Below are 12,357 nucleotides of genomic sequence, written 5' to 3'. Positions count from 1 at the left end.
CTCTTCTGGCCTACAAGGACACATGCAGGCAGAACACTGTATACATAACAAATAAATAAATCTTTAAAAAAAAAAAAAAGACAAAACAATAACAAATATTCATGGTGGGCAAACCTGCTCCCAGAAAACACGAGTTATTAAATGAAAATCTCAGTGTTAGGCACAGGATACCTCCCTATGAGTTATTGGTCAGCGAGATCCCAGAAGTCTCCAAAACAAAATAGAGTACCACCCATCATAACTAGACAATATTGCTGAAAGCCGCTCATATTTTGGTTGCATGGCATAACAAAATTAGTCTTAAACTGACTAAAAAACTTCTTTGTTTTGGCTGGCTTTCAAAGTACTGAAAGATGCTGTGCATACCACTTAGTGAGTGAAAATACTAATGGTCTATAAACCAACCAAGGTGAACGTTGATGGACAGATGGAGAAAGTATGAGACACAGTGAAGTGCTGTGTGTGTGTGTGTGTGTGTGTGTGTGTGTGTGTGTGTGTGTGTGTGTGAACATTATTTCACCATAAGAAAAAAAGCAGTTTTGTCATTTGTAACAACACATATAGAACTGGAGGTCATTATGTTAAGTGAAATAAGCCAGAACCAGACCCATAAACACTACATGATGTGAAAACAAAAATCTGGTCTCATTAAAGAATGTACTAGAATAGATAATCTCTATAGGGTGGAAAGAGCATAGGAAGAGGTGATAGAAACAAATTAAAGAAAACCAAAGTACAGTTAGGTAGGTGGAATTCATTCCGGTAGTCTAATAGCACAGTAGGGTAACTATGGGTTGCAACAATCTGTGATGCATTTCAAAATGGCTAGAAGAACATGGAAGCTGTAGCATGCAGAAATTATTAATATTTGATGACATGGAAATGCTTATTGTCCTGTTTGATCATCACACATTGTAGATACATATTAAATCATGATACTGAATCCCATAAAGGTGTACAAGTGTTATGTCTCAATTTAAAGAAAAGAGCTTGGGTGCCGTAAGAGTGTATAGTCAGCTGGGGACAGACCCAGGACCTGCCCCTGGGTCACATTCTGAGTCTCTTCTGTCCTTGGAGTTCCTTTCTGTTCTTCTGGAGGGAAAAAAAAGCCTCAGAAGTGATGAGACTCTTTCAGTCTTGGAGATATTTGAATAAGATGTCTTTCCACATAGGGGCGTGGGGTCTTCCTCTTGTACCTTTGAACCTCTAGTGGTCTGTGTGAACATTCTTCCCATTCCAGGACTGGGGCTTGCCTTTTGACACATACTTTCATACTTTGGTTTATAATCCCAAATGAAATGCTTGTAGGGACAAAGAGGGGAACTACATTTTTACTATTAACAAAACAAACTTTCTTCAAAAGTGCTCTCCAAATTAAGCACTCTTAATTTGGAGAAGGACTCTCCATAGTCTAGTTTATAGTGCCCCTTATTTAAGGGTTTGCTTTCTGCCATTTCACTTACTCAGGATCAACCACAGCCCCAAGATGTTAAATTGGAAAGTCAGGAACTAAGCAGTTCGTAAGTTTTAAGAATTTTTTTTTTTTGCTACAGCATATTTTTATAATTGCTCTTTTGTTGTGGTTGTTACTCTCTTGCGGTATTTAATTTAAAGATTAATCTTGATCATTTTGGTAAGTGAATACAGGAAAAAGCATACCAAACAGAGTTCAGTGCTGTCCACGGCTTTGGACGTCCACTAGGCATCTTGGGATGTCCTATGGCTACGGGAATTGCTGCACAGCTTTGCTTTCTATTGGGATGGAGATGGGTATGGAGTCGGCATACTGGATTAGAATGTAGCTCAAGACTGTGCTAAATGTGTTCAAGGAAACTTGGGAAGAAATGGGAAGAATGCAAGATGTTTAGATGCAAAGAAACCAGAAATGACTATCAAGCATATTCTTCAATACCCCCATGAAAGCTGTTAAGATAAGAAAAGGAAATTCTCAGAATGAGTAATCAGAGGTTGTTAATTACTCTTCATGTGAGAATTAAATTTGCTGAAGAGGAAAGACTTGGTAATTATCTGAGGTCAAGGGGCCCATCCCCTATCTGTCTGCTCCTTTGACAAATAGAGATAAAAGTCCCACTGAGTTCTCTTAGTCATGGGAAACTTCCAGTACAAGCACTTCCTGACCCACAGACAGGTTGGAGTTCAGTGAAATCTGGAAATACCAGGCCAATCTCCTACAAGCTGAAGTGTTAAGGAAGTGCAGTTGGGGCTTTACCAGCCCTGTGCCTAGCTGAATCCAGAATCTAGCTCATTAAGACCTGCAAACGTGTTTCCTGGTAGGGATCACAACAAGCAGTAAGACTGGGGATTAAGCACTCTGCCCAGATCAGTTCCTGAGCTTGGCTTGTGGTGGCTACCTCTTGAGTAGCTACAACCCAGCATCATGAGTCTGAGCCAAGAGTGACCATATCTGCCTCTAAGGAATAAGGCTAGAATGACTGAGTCATCTTGACCTTTCATTCTGTCTTCTGTTTGTTCTTAGGTTAATTGGGGGGATAAACAGTGGAAGAGTTACACTTTCATTTGATTACCTAAAAGACTTTCAAATTTTTGCAAAATATCTGCCCACAAGTAATGAGATACTCTGAGCTAGCAGGGTAATTTATGTTCCTTTCAAAAAGTGTCTCCATAGGTAGAGCAGGCCAAACAGAAATCTAAGGAGTTAAAGTTTCTGTTTTAACTAGCTGGTCCGTACAGAACTGAGAAATGGGCTCCTCAAAGGAAATGGCCACAAACCCTGCCCACAGGACATCTTTTTCAAAGAACAGTGAATTTCCTGTGATTGAATCCTAGCTAGGCAAGGCTCTGTACATCATGTGATAATGGTCAGCAGCCTCTGAAGATCTTGGAAGCCCATGAAAATGGGTTTGGGGTGAAATAAGGTGAATTTCCTGGTTTCTGTGGAGAACTCATGTCAAGAAATCACTACTTAAGAAAAGTCCTGCATGTGTTAAAGTCAACTGCTGTAGAAGAGCCTGGAAGAGGGGGGTGATCACCTTGAACACACAAAGTTGAAGAGCGGTAAACTTACACCAAATTCGCTTTCATTTAGTCATTTGCATCCTGTTGCTGCAGACTTGAGGAAGGCTTCGATAAGTTAAATAGGACCAAAGTAGTAATGCATAATACATACCCCTTAAGGGTAGCCAGGTGTAGTGGGGATACAGTGCCTGTGTGTGTGTGTGTGTGTGTGTGTGTGTGTGAGAGAGAGAGAGAGAGAGAGAGAGAGAGAGAGAGAGAGAGAGAGAGAGAGAGAGAGAGAGAGAGAGAGAGAGAGAGAGAGATTCCTAGAGCCTTGGGCTTTTGTTGTTGCTTTGTTTACACGTAGTTAACCCGGAGGAGCTGAGAGATCCACAGTGAAGATGGAAGAGATAATTTTAATTTCGAAAAATAAAAGTAACACACACTCTCTCTCCGTAGGGTCGGGCAATCCTGCTCGCACACTTAGAAATGAAAGCATTTGAAGGAGGGGCGAGGCAGGGGCAGCAGCAGCAGGGAGCGTCGTCGGTAACTGAAGGGGCTCTGGTGAATTTCAGGTTCGGATTAGTGACAACTCAGAAGTCTCGCCGGCGGGTGGGGGAGGGAAGTTTGCCAAGGTCTCTGAACTCGGTGGAGAGAGGGCAGCTTCTCAAGGCGCCGGGCGGAGCTGGGCGTACCAGAAGCCCCTGTCCTGGCCGATCCAGCAGCTCGGTCTCACCCCCACCCCTAGCCTGACTTTGTCAGCGATCATAAAATGGGAATTGATCATTCGAGCCACCATTGATTAGGGAAGAATGCTTACTGCAGCAGCAGGGGAAAGGTTAAGAGGAAATTGACCTTCTCCGTAGGTGACATAAAGTCATTAGGTAAATGAGATATTCACACTGGAGTTTTAAAAGGTCATGCTCAATTTTTATTTGCAGCCTGAAAAGTCAAACTGGAGCTCCGGCTTAGGGCAGGGACTTCCACTCCAGGGGACCTGGGCACCGACCGGAATGAAGTCCTGCTGCGCCGGCCAGAGGCGAAAGTGGGATGTGGATTGCAGTCTGGAAAAATTAGGCTGGACTCGGATCCTTGCGGCCCCAGCTGTGGACCAGCGCCTGACCCGAGCGCATCCCTGAGTGTGAGTGCGCGTCCTTCCAGTTCTGCGATGCGCTCCCGCAGCCCGGGATTCCCATGGCCCGAGCACGTAAAGGGACGTCCGGCCGAAACCGACTCCTCAGCATCAGCAACACTTCCCTTTCCCGCATCCACTATGTCTCGCACACAGTGAAAGTGTTTTCTTCTTGTTGTTGTTTTAAAGAAGAGAGTGAGAGGGATATTTATGCACATATTTATCCCTCTAATTACAGGAATTAATCCTCTTATGACTAAAAGGTAACGTGGAAGGACGTCCTTTTGATGTGGAAAAGCACCATTTGTGACTCACATTCAGACTGATTAAGGAATAATTGTTGTTAAACGCTTTGCAAGAGGAAAGTGTTTAATTGAGGGGCATTCGTAATTTTACGGCTTAGTGCAAAATTAAACGTAATTAAAAACTCAGAAATTCCAACTGATTTTCCAATTATTTTTATTGTCTGAGCTAATTGTTACACAAGGGTATCTCTTCTCCCCAAAGGCATTGGGATAGAGACGGGGAGGAGCGGGGGTGGGGTGGGGGGGATAAGGCAATCATACCTTGTCCAAATATTCTCCAACTGGCGACTCCAGCGTCCAGAAAGACCTTTCCTGGGTTGCATCTTACCTCCCCAACCCCTGCCCGGGATCCCAGGAGGCACCCCGCCCTCCCCCTGCAATTACGCATGCAGCCCCTCTCCCCTTCTTCGCTCCAGTTCCGCCAACACCTTGGGATGTGAGAAAGTGGTGGCAGTTCTCTTCTGCAGATCATTACAGCAAACCTGGAAGTATCTGGAGAGGGCCGATGAATTTCTTCAAGCAACACTTGTCATACACAGCCGAGAGATTTAAAAAAAAAAAAAAGCGAGTAAACACGGCTCTCTGGGGGCCATCTCTCCACGCCCTTGCCTGGGGAGCGGGGGTGGGGGTGGGGGGAGGTGTAACGCACAAACCCTGACTCCAAGATGTTTATACACGCGCTCACTACTACGACCTACAAATGCAAGCAGCAAACTTTCTTTTGCCTTGCACTTTGCACTTATTTACTTACTTATTTATTCGAGGCAAGGATGAGTATAGGGACGCTGAGATTTTTTTTTTAAACCATCTTTGTATGTGTAGCTTCTTTGAATGTCCAAACAGACCTATTTATATACATTCAAAAGATAATGAAAGTGCTTTAGGTTTACTAAAACAACATCACATCCTTACCTACCAGACTTCGCTGGAATCCTGGGGGTGGGGGTAGGGAGGATGAAAAGCACACGATTAGGGAGAATGTGAATTTATAAATTTCAATTAGTCTAGACTAATTGTACAGAGCACTGAAATGTTTGCGTTTCAATATGAGAGTTTAATTTCTCTGGGATTTTTAGGATAGAGATAATCGAATTCACCCTATCTGCTTTTCTAATGCCCCACCCCATAAAATAAATGAGTGCCTCTGATCTGACGTGCTACGTGAAAATGGGTAGAATTAAAACTGTCAGTTCTGCTCACAACCTGTGTCTTTCGATGGAGTTCAAAAGCTTTTAAAGGTAAAACGTGCAGATCACTTATGTGTGTTATTTCCTCTCCTACCATCGCCAGCTTTTAAGTAAAAAAAGGAAAGAAAAAGGTATTTTTACTCCTACATTCATTTTCCTTGGAAGACTTCAATCTTTCCGGTAATTTAACGGTGGAGTCTAGGTTTACCTGAGGGTGGCCAAAAAGGTCGGGTGGAATCTGCATTACCCAGTTGTCCTACCCAAGTGCTGTATTTTGTAGCTAGAATGCGGTGTTTGCATGGCTCCAGCACTGTCTTGGAGAAAAGGTTATGTTAGGCATAGTTGGGCAAAAAGGAGGGAATGCCTCTTCCAAAGTTAGAAATGGTGAAAAAGGCGTGGAATCTGCCCTGGAAATTTGAGCAGAAGAAGCAGGTGCCCACTTCAGCTTAGGCAAAGATTGCAGAATCCTTTGAAGAAACTGACAGGGATTTTCCAGAGATGGGGTGGGAGTGAGGGGAATCCTAGGGTGGGCATTTTATGCAAATGATCAAATTTGAAATGTAGTACAAATCCGGGATAGTAAAACTGACAGTTCTGACAGTATTGACAACATAAATATATGTTTGAACAGCGCACTTTCAGACACTTAACCGATGAAGCAATAAAAAAAAAATTCGACTACAATATTTCAGATAATCGACATTGATGTTTTGATACATCATTTTTATCCTCTGAATCGATCTATCACACTCAGGCTGGTCAATTTTAAGTAAAAATGGGCAGCAATTATTTGCACGTTGACTAATGATGACCTAATAACAATCTTCAATTAATTACACCCAAACTGTGCCTCCTTCCCTCAGCAATGGGAGCGGGAGCAAATCTTCATCACCCTCCCTGCACTTTTCCATTCTATTTTGCCATTTTTTTTTTAATAGAGAGGGGTCCAGATTTAAGACTCTTTGGTTCAGAATACTTACAATGGCAAAGTTTCTAACACCTGTACTAGCCACCGTCTAGGTACGTCAGGGGATGTGGCCTCCTTCTACTTCAAAGCCAAGAACTGGCTCTTAGGAAACACATTCGTAACTCGCCTCCGGCCCCCTGTGTCCCAGCGTTTGGAGTAAGTGGAAGACGCTTGCTTAAAGCAAAGAGTGGAGGTTTCTCTCAGGCTGAGTGTGAGGGGAAGGGAGGGAGGAAAGGATGAGAGGGAGAATGAGGGAAACAGAAAGAAGGGAGGGAGCAAGAGGGAGAGGGGAGAGGAAAAGAAACGGAGAATATGGATGAACATAGCAGCAGCCCTGTGGTGCGGCACCTGGCAGGTTTGAGCGTCTACCTTGGTCTCTGTCTCCACTAACCTCTGCTCACACCGCAGGGTGTTTATAGGCTACCGAAAGATGCACGCGACCCGGGTTTAAGCACCTCTGGCTTCCTCGCACGGTGTGTGTTGGCTCGCTCTGCTCTGTGGGTTTTCCTGGGGGGGGGGCCTTTCCTACTCCTACTTTGACACTTCTCTCTAGACTGTGCGTGTGTTTGGTGGGGATAAAACTGGTTAACTGGGGAGGAGGAAATGGGCAGGCTCCTTGGATGGATGCAGACTGCAGACTGAGGCGGTCCCTTGGAAAGATAGATACTGGGGTGAAGAGAGCACGTGTTCCACCGAAGCCCCACTCCTCAAGCAAAGGCTTGGTCCCCTGCCCTGCTGTCACGTCCCTGAGAAGCCCCCTTCCACTGGCACCGGGCGCCCCGGGCTTCAGACTTCAAACTTAGCCCCGCAGTGCTAGCCCGGCTGTGCGAGCGAGCGGGAATCCCAGTGTCTTGTTTCTTTCCAGCAAACTTCCCAATGGTAGGTTTAAGTCACTTCAAAACACCGCCCCGCGAAGATCGTGGGACTTGTCAAGGCGTGTAACAACGCTAAGGTGCTCATTAATGGGAGAAGATGGACTTGAGCCACGCTGATCAGGACTGGAAAGCCTGCAAGATCAGAGTGGCCGGACTGCCATCGAGTTGCAAGGGCTAAGGTGCTGGCCGGTGCAGGCCCGCTGTCTGCACTGGATACTGTAATAAAGACTAGAAAAAGGACAGAAGGAGCAAAGAAGGAAACTGTAAATAGGGTACAGAGAGCAGAAGAGACAAGAGACAGAGGAAGAGGGAAGGAGAAGGGCGCGGGAAGGAGAAATTGACAGCGCCGATGTGCTCGGCGCGTTTGGAGCCCCGCCAGATAGCGCTAGAGGGCTATTTATTGAAACTCGCTCTTGCCGCGACACAGGGAAACAGCTAAAATTGGAAGAAATTAGACAGGAAAACAGCAAAATGCAGCAATTCTACTCCGTCCTATTTTTAAAAACTGTAGGTTGCTTTAATAGTATTATTTTCAGGGAGAAAAGTCTATAATAGAACACCAAGGCGTAAAAGCGCAAAAAAAAAATAAATAAAAATAAACACAAAACAAAAGCAAAAATCAATAAGGTGGTGGTGGGGACAGGGGACAGGGGCTCCCTCCCTCTGAGGATGCCATCTAGAAAGAACATGAACCAAGGTAACAGGTAAGGAAGTGAGTAGAATTCTTTCTACTCTAACTTTTCGGTTATACAGCCGAGGTCAAAAACAGTTCACAAGGAAGAAGGGAGGTTTAAGGAGAAGAGATGTTTTAACAGTAATAAGGGGCTCCCAGGGGTGGAGCGGTGGGATCAACACGTTATTAGAAATACCAAATAAAATATACATATAAAAAATTCCCACTGTCAGTCGGCAGGACCAGGGCAGAAGACAACCCCTGTGCCTTTGTCCCAATAACAGGCTCAGGGCTGTTTCTGCAGGGCCACAGAATCCTTGGAGAACAGTCTGCAAACACCCTGGGAAGCCCGGAGAAAGGAGGACTTCAAAAACTCACCCTCCTTTAGAACCCGAAGGAAGGAAAGAAGTGTGGATGGAATAGAAAGCCTGGGAACAGAGGTGGAGGACAGAAGAGAAAGAGCCAATGGATGGTGTGTTTTGAGGATTTTTTTTTTTTTTTGGCTTGCTAGGTTCAGTAATCCAAGGAAATAAATATCCTTTATGATACTTTACTTTTAAATATCAACTTTGTTTTGTCAAAAAAAAAAAAAGAAAAAAAAGAAAAAGAAAAAAACCCTGGCGTTTCTCATGTTTAGCCTCCTTATTTAACCCTGAACTCTCCCTTTGACCCAGTGAAATCCCTCTTAAGTCAAAGGAGTAAGTTATCTTTCTTCAAATTGAGGAACAGAGCCTCCCCAAATCAAACATAATCTCAGTTTTTTTTTCTTACATAAAAGTCTCCTTGATACAAAATATTCCAAATCAAAACATTAACTAAAGTTGCAAACAAGATTAAGGCTGGATTTACTTGCTCTTGTAGTAAAGCATCAATTGTTCTAACTGTTGTAAAGAAGACAAAAGGGATTTAAATCTGGTGATTTTAATACACAGATTAACACTTCAGGACCTCACAGTTCTGAGGAATTTGGAATTATCTATGCAGAGGATCTGGAAATTGGCGGTGGTGGTGGTGGGGGGGGGGACATATAAAAAGAACAGCCACATATACCACCTCAAGAAGCCTGAACAAGTTCAGCTGAAATAAAGTTCCAGTTTATAAATGCTACTTCAAATGAACTCCCCTCCCGAAAGCCAATGCCATTGGACTACAGAACTAGGGGCTTACATTATTCTTTGAAATCCTTAATGTTACCTATAGTAACATTCCACAAGGGATCAAAAGAAGAAAAGGAGAAATAGAAAGAAGTGCTTTTCAGAAGTCTAGGGGATGCTTCAATAAGAAAGGGGTGATTAAAAACAGACTCTTAAATTTGAGAGGCCCAATTCTCCTTCTTCACCCCCCTTCGGTCCTCCCCCCCCCCTTTCACCTCCTTTTTAATTCAATGTTCCCACCCCCCACTCCAGAGCTAAGTAGCTGATTTGGGATTGTGAAGAAATAGGTTTTACCAACCATATTTGTTCTGGGGCACTTGTAAAATGCGATTTGTAGAGAGTCTTTAGCCTTCTGATTGTCTTTGAATTGTTTTTACTGAAACAGATCTTTTGCAGTTAATGAGTCCCCACACAGCTGGACAGCTCCTCACGGACACTGAGAACTCTAACCCCAAAATGACCCCAATTTGACACCGCAAGATGAAATTTTACCGCCTGTTAAAACCATTTCCAGCCTGGCAGGAGGAGCTGACTGTTGACTGAGGTGTGCGCGGCGCCTGTGACCCCCCATCTCTTGTTTGTCTCTGGGGCTACCCCACCTATTTCCCTTCACCTCAAATGTGGGGGAGTAAATTAATCCACAGCCAGGGTGTGGAGTGCGGAGCTCTGAAAACAAGGTGTCCACACAGACAGAAAAGAGAAAGTGTGGCCGCCTCGCTTCTGTGGGATGGCTTCCACCAAACAGGGAAATCAAGGGTGGAAAACAGAGGCAATCCTTAGCTGGAAGAACCCTCTGCAGCTGTATTAATAAAGCACCCACAAGCTGTTGATAATCACAATCCTTTGAAGTCATCACAGCCATCAGGAGAGATACCCTGAATCAACTGCAGCTTGATCTCCTGTGCAAGGCACCCCAGAGGTGGATTTTAAAACTCACATGTAAACTAACAGTTTCACCAAAAGCATGCATCTGAGTAACAAATCCTTTTTTAGTTACTAGGAAACAGTGTCTCCTTTTAGGTAAAGTGAATTTCAAAGTCATACAGATGTTCTTCAGTAGTGTGCTATTTTCAACCGTCCCACACTTCTTAACTAAAAATCTCCCACGTTAAAAATTGTTTCTTTTTTGAAAATACCTTAAAATACCCTTCCTTTCTGCCCCCTACATTTAACCAGACTGTCCTCCTGTCTGCCTTAATGCACTTGACAAAATGCATAAGAAGTTACACAGTGAGAGAGGAAGGAAGAAAGGGTCCAAGTCAAAACCCCTTCTGCACTGGCCACCGGATAAAACAGAGGCTCCACTTTTCTCTTTTTACCAAAACCCAAATTATCACCAGCTAATCAAGCCATTATTTCCTTAACGACTGCTTTAAAATATAGAAATAATCAGTTTGTCTGGATCTTTGCTTAGGGAGAAACCTTATTACTGATATGTTTAATGCTACTGAAGTTTTCCTAAATAAAGGCTACTGGGATGTTAAATCGCTTTATAATACCAATGGGGTATGGGGGAGTAGCGGTGTTTTTAAAAAAAAAAAAGCGCTAAGCATGCTTAGACTAAAATGCAGAGGTTTCTCACGAAGTTGTTCTTGACAAAAGAAGCGTTTATCTCGGATACTGGAGTCTCTTTGAAAAAGAAACTTTCTAACTGTCGTTTATTTAACCAGGACTTTAAAAATAGCAACAATCCTACTGGCGATCATAAATAGCCAATGTTGAAATTAAGAACAATTAGAAGAGTCAAAACTGAGTGTAAACTCTGCCAGCCGCGCTGGACCGACAACTTGGACCCAGTACCATCCACAACTCCGCGGGGCAGAAAACAGTCTTCAGCCAGGCCAGATATTCTCCCACATTCTCTGTCTCTGTCCCTCCTCTTCGTGTGCCTCTGCCTGTCCTCTCTGTCTCTCTCTCTGTCTCTCCCCACCCCCAGGAGGCTAAAGTGAGGTTTAACTACCCCCTTGAAATAAAATTGTGGACACAACTTTTGCTTTTCTTTTTACTCACCTTTTCTTATGTGACGAGTAACTCAGCATCAAATGAAGTAGATATTTGTAATCTTGGAGTTCTTCTAGGGAGGAAAAAGAGGGGGGAGGGAGGAGGGGAAAGGACCCTATGATCTTTCAGGTTCCAGAGGGGTCGGCTGTCTTAGGCTAGAAGCCAGGCAGAAAGAAAGACAGAAACCCTAGACTAGACTCTGCTCCCAGAAGCTCCCCAGCCCACCGTCCGAGCTTTGGCCACTGGAGCCAAACACGCGCGGGCCGCAGCCCCTCTCCCGGCGCGCTCTCCGCTCCTCTGCCAGCCCCTCCACACTGTCTTTATATGTGAGGGCCGATTTCCCGCAGACATCATTGTTATGATGGCTCATTTAATCAAACTGTTTAATTGCTCTGGTAATCACTATCATCATCACAGGTGCTCAATCATTCATCATTTTTGGAGGGCTTTATTGACCTCCGGAGCTCATTCCCCAGCCCTAGGAAAACGAGGCCAAATTTCCTCAGACTCTGCAAGGAGTCTCGGCAGGCAGTGGTCTTAGCTAGTTTGGGATGCTCAGAAGCTTACGAAGAAACCAAGATGCAAAGGGAGCCAAAAAAGAGCCTTCCCACCCCTCTCTTCTCTCTCTCTCTCTCTCTCTCTCTCTCTCTCTCTCTCTCTCTCTCTCTCTCTCTCTCTCTCTCTCTCTCTCTCTCTGACACACACACACACACACACACACACTTTACTCTTCCTAACCACTCCCATCCACCCCCGCCCCCACGAGAAAGTCCAGTCCAAGCCACCGGAGCAGGAGGCGCTGCTTTCTACGTTACAGAATGGGTTCAGAGTTGGGAAGGGAGGCCGCGGTGGAACAGCAGTCCCTTAGTCTGTTTGCAGTTCTCTGGGCCTCGGGCGGGGAACCCTGGGCGAGGGTGAGAAGTTGGGGAGAGGGCGCGCTCTCAGTGCTTGGCTAGGTCGCTCAGCCAGCTGCCGGGTGGCGGCAGGGTGAGCCCGGCTCCGCGCGCCGGGTGACCAAAGCTCCGCCCCCAGCTCTCGGCTCTGCCTGATTGACGCGCAGCCTCCGGAAAGCAGCGGCGCAGAGGTA

The 12,357-nt window shown here is 44.9% G+C and overlaps 1 protein-coding gene and 1 long non-coding RNA gene across 2 annotated transcripts in view; both read left to right on the top strand.

Annotated features, from left to right (window-relative positions):
- The first annotated feature begins 2,770 nt into the window (after positions 1-2,770).
- LOC121828781 (uncharacterized) lies at positions 2,771-4,041 on the top strand. Its single transcript, XR_013050648.1, has 3 exons — positions 2,771-3,036; positions 3,436-3,551; positions 3,918-4,041. It is a non-coding gene; the product is annotated as an uncharacterized LOC121828781 (long non-coding RNA).
- Positions 4,042-4,935: 894 nt separating this feature from the next.
- The window catches only part of Meis2 (Meis homeobox 2), a 221,032-nt gene continuing 213,610 nt past the window's right edge, over positions 4,936-12,357 (top strand). Inside the window, exon 1 of the mRNA XM_076570320.1 lies at positions 4,936-12,354. The gene's annotated coding sequence lies outside the window, so the exon portion shown is untranslated. The remainder of the gene's footprint in view (positions 12,355-12,357) is intronic.

This window comes from Peromyscus maniculatus, chromosome 4, assembly GCF_049852395.1.
Source record: "Peromyscus maniculatus bairdii isolate BWxNUB_F1_BW_parent chromosome 4, HU_Pman_BW_mat_3.1, whole genome shotgun sequence".
In the NCBI taxonomy this organism is placed as follows: Eukaryota; Metazoa; Chordata; class Mammalia; order Rodentia; family Cricetidae; genus Peromyscus; species Peromyscus maniculatus.
Note: the sequence above shows the minus strand (reverse complement) of the source record. Positions and strands in the feature narration are given on the sequence as shown.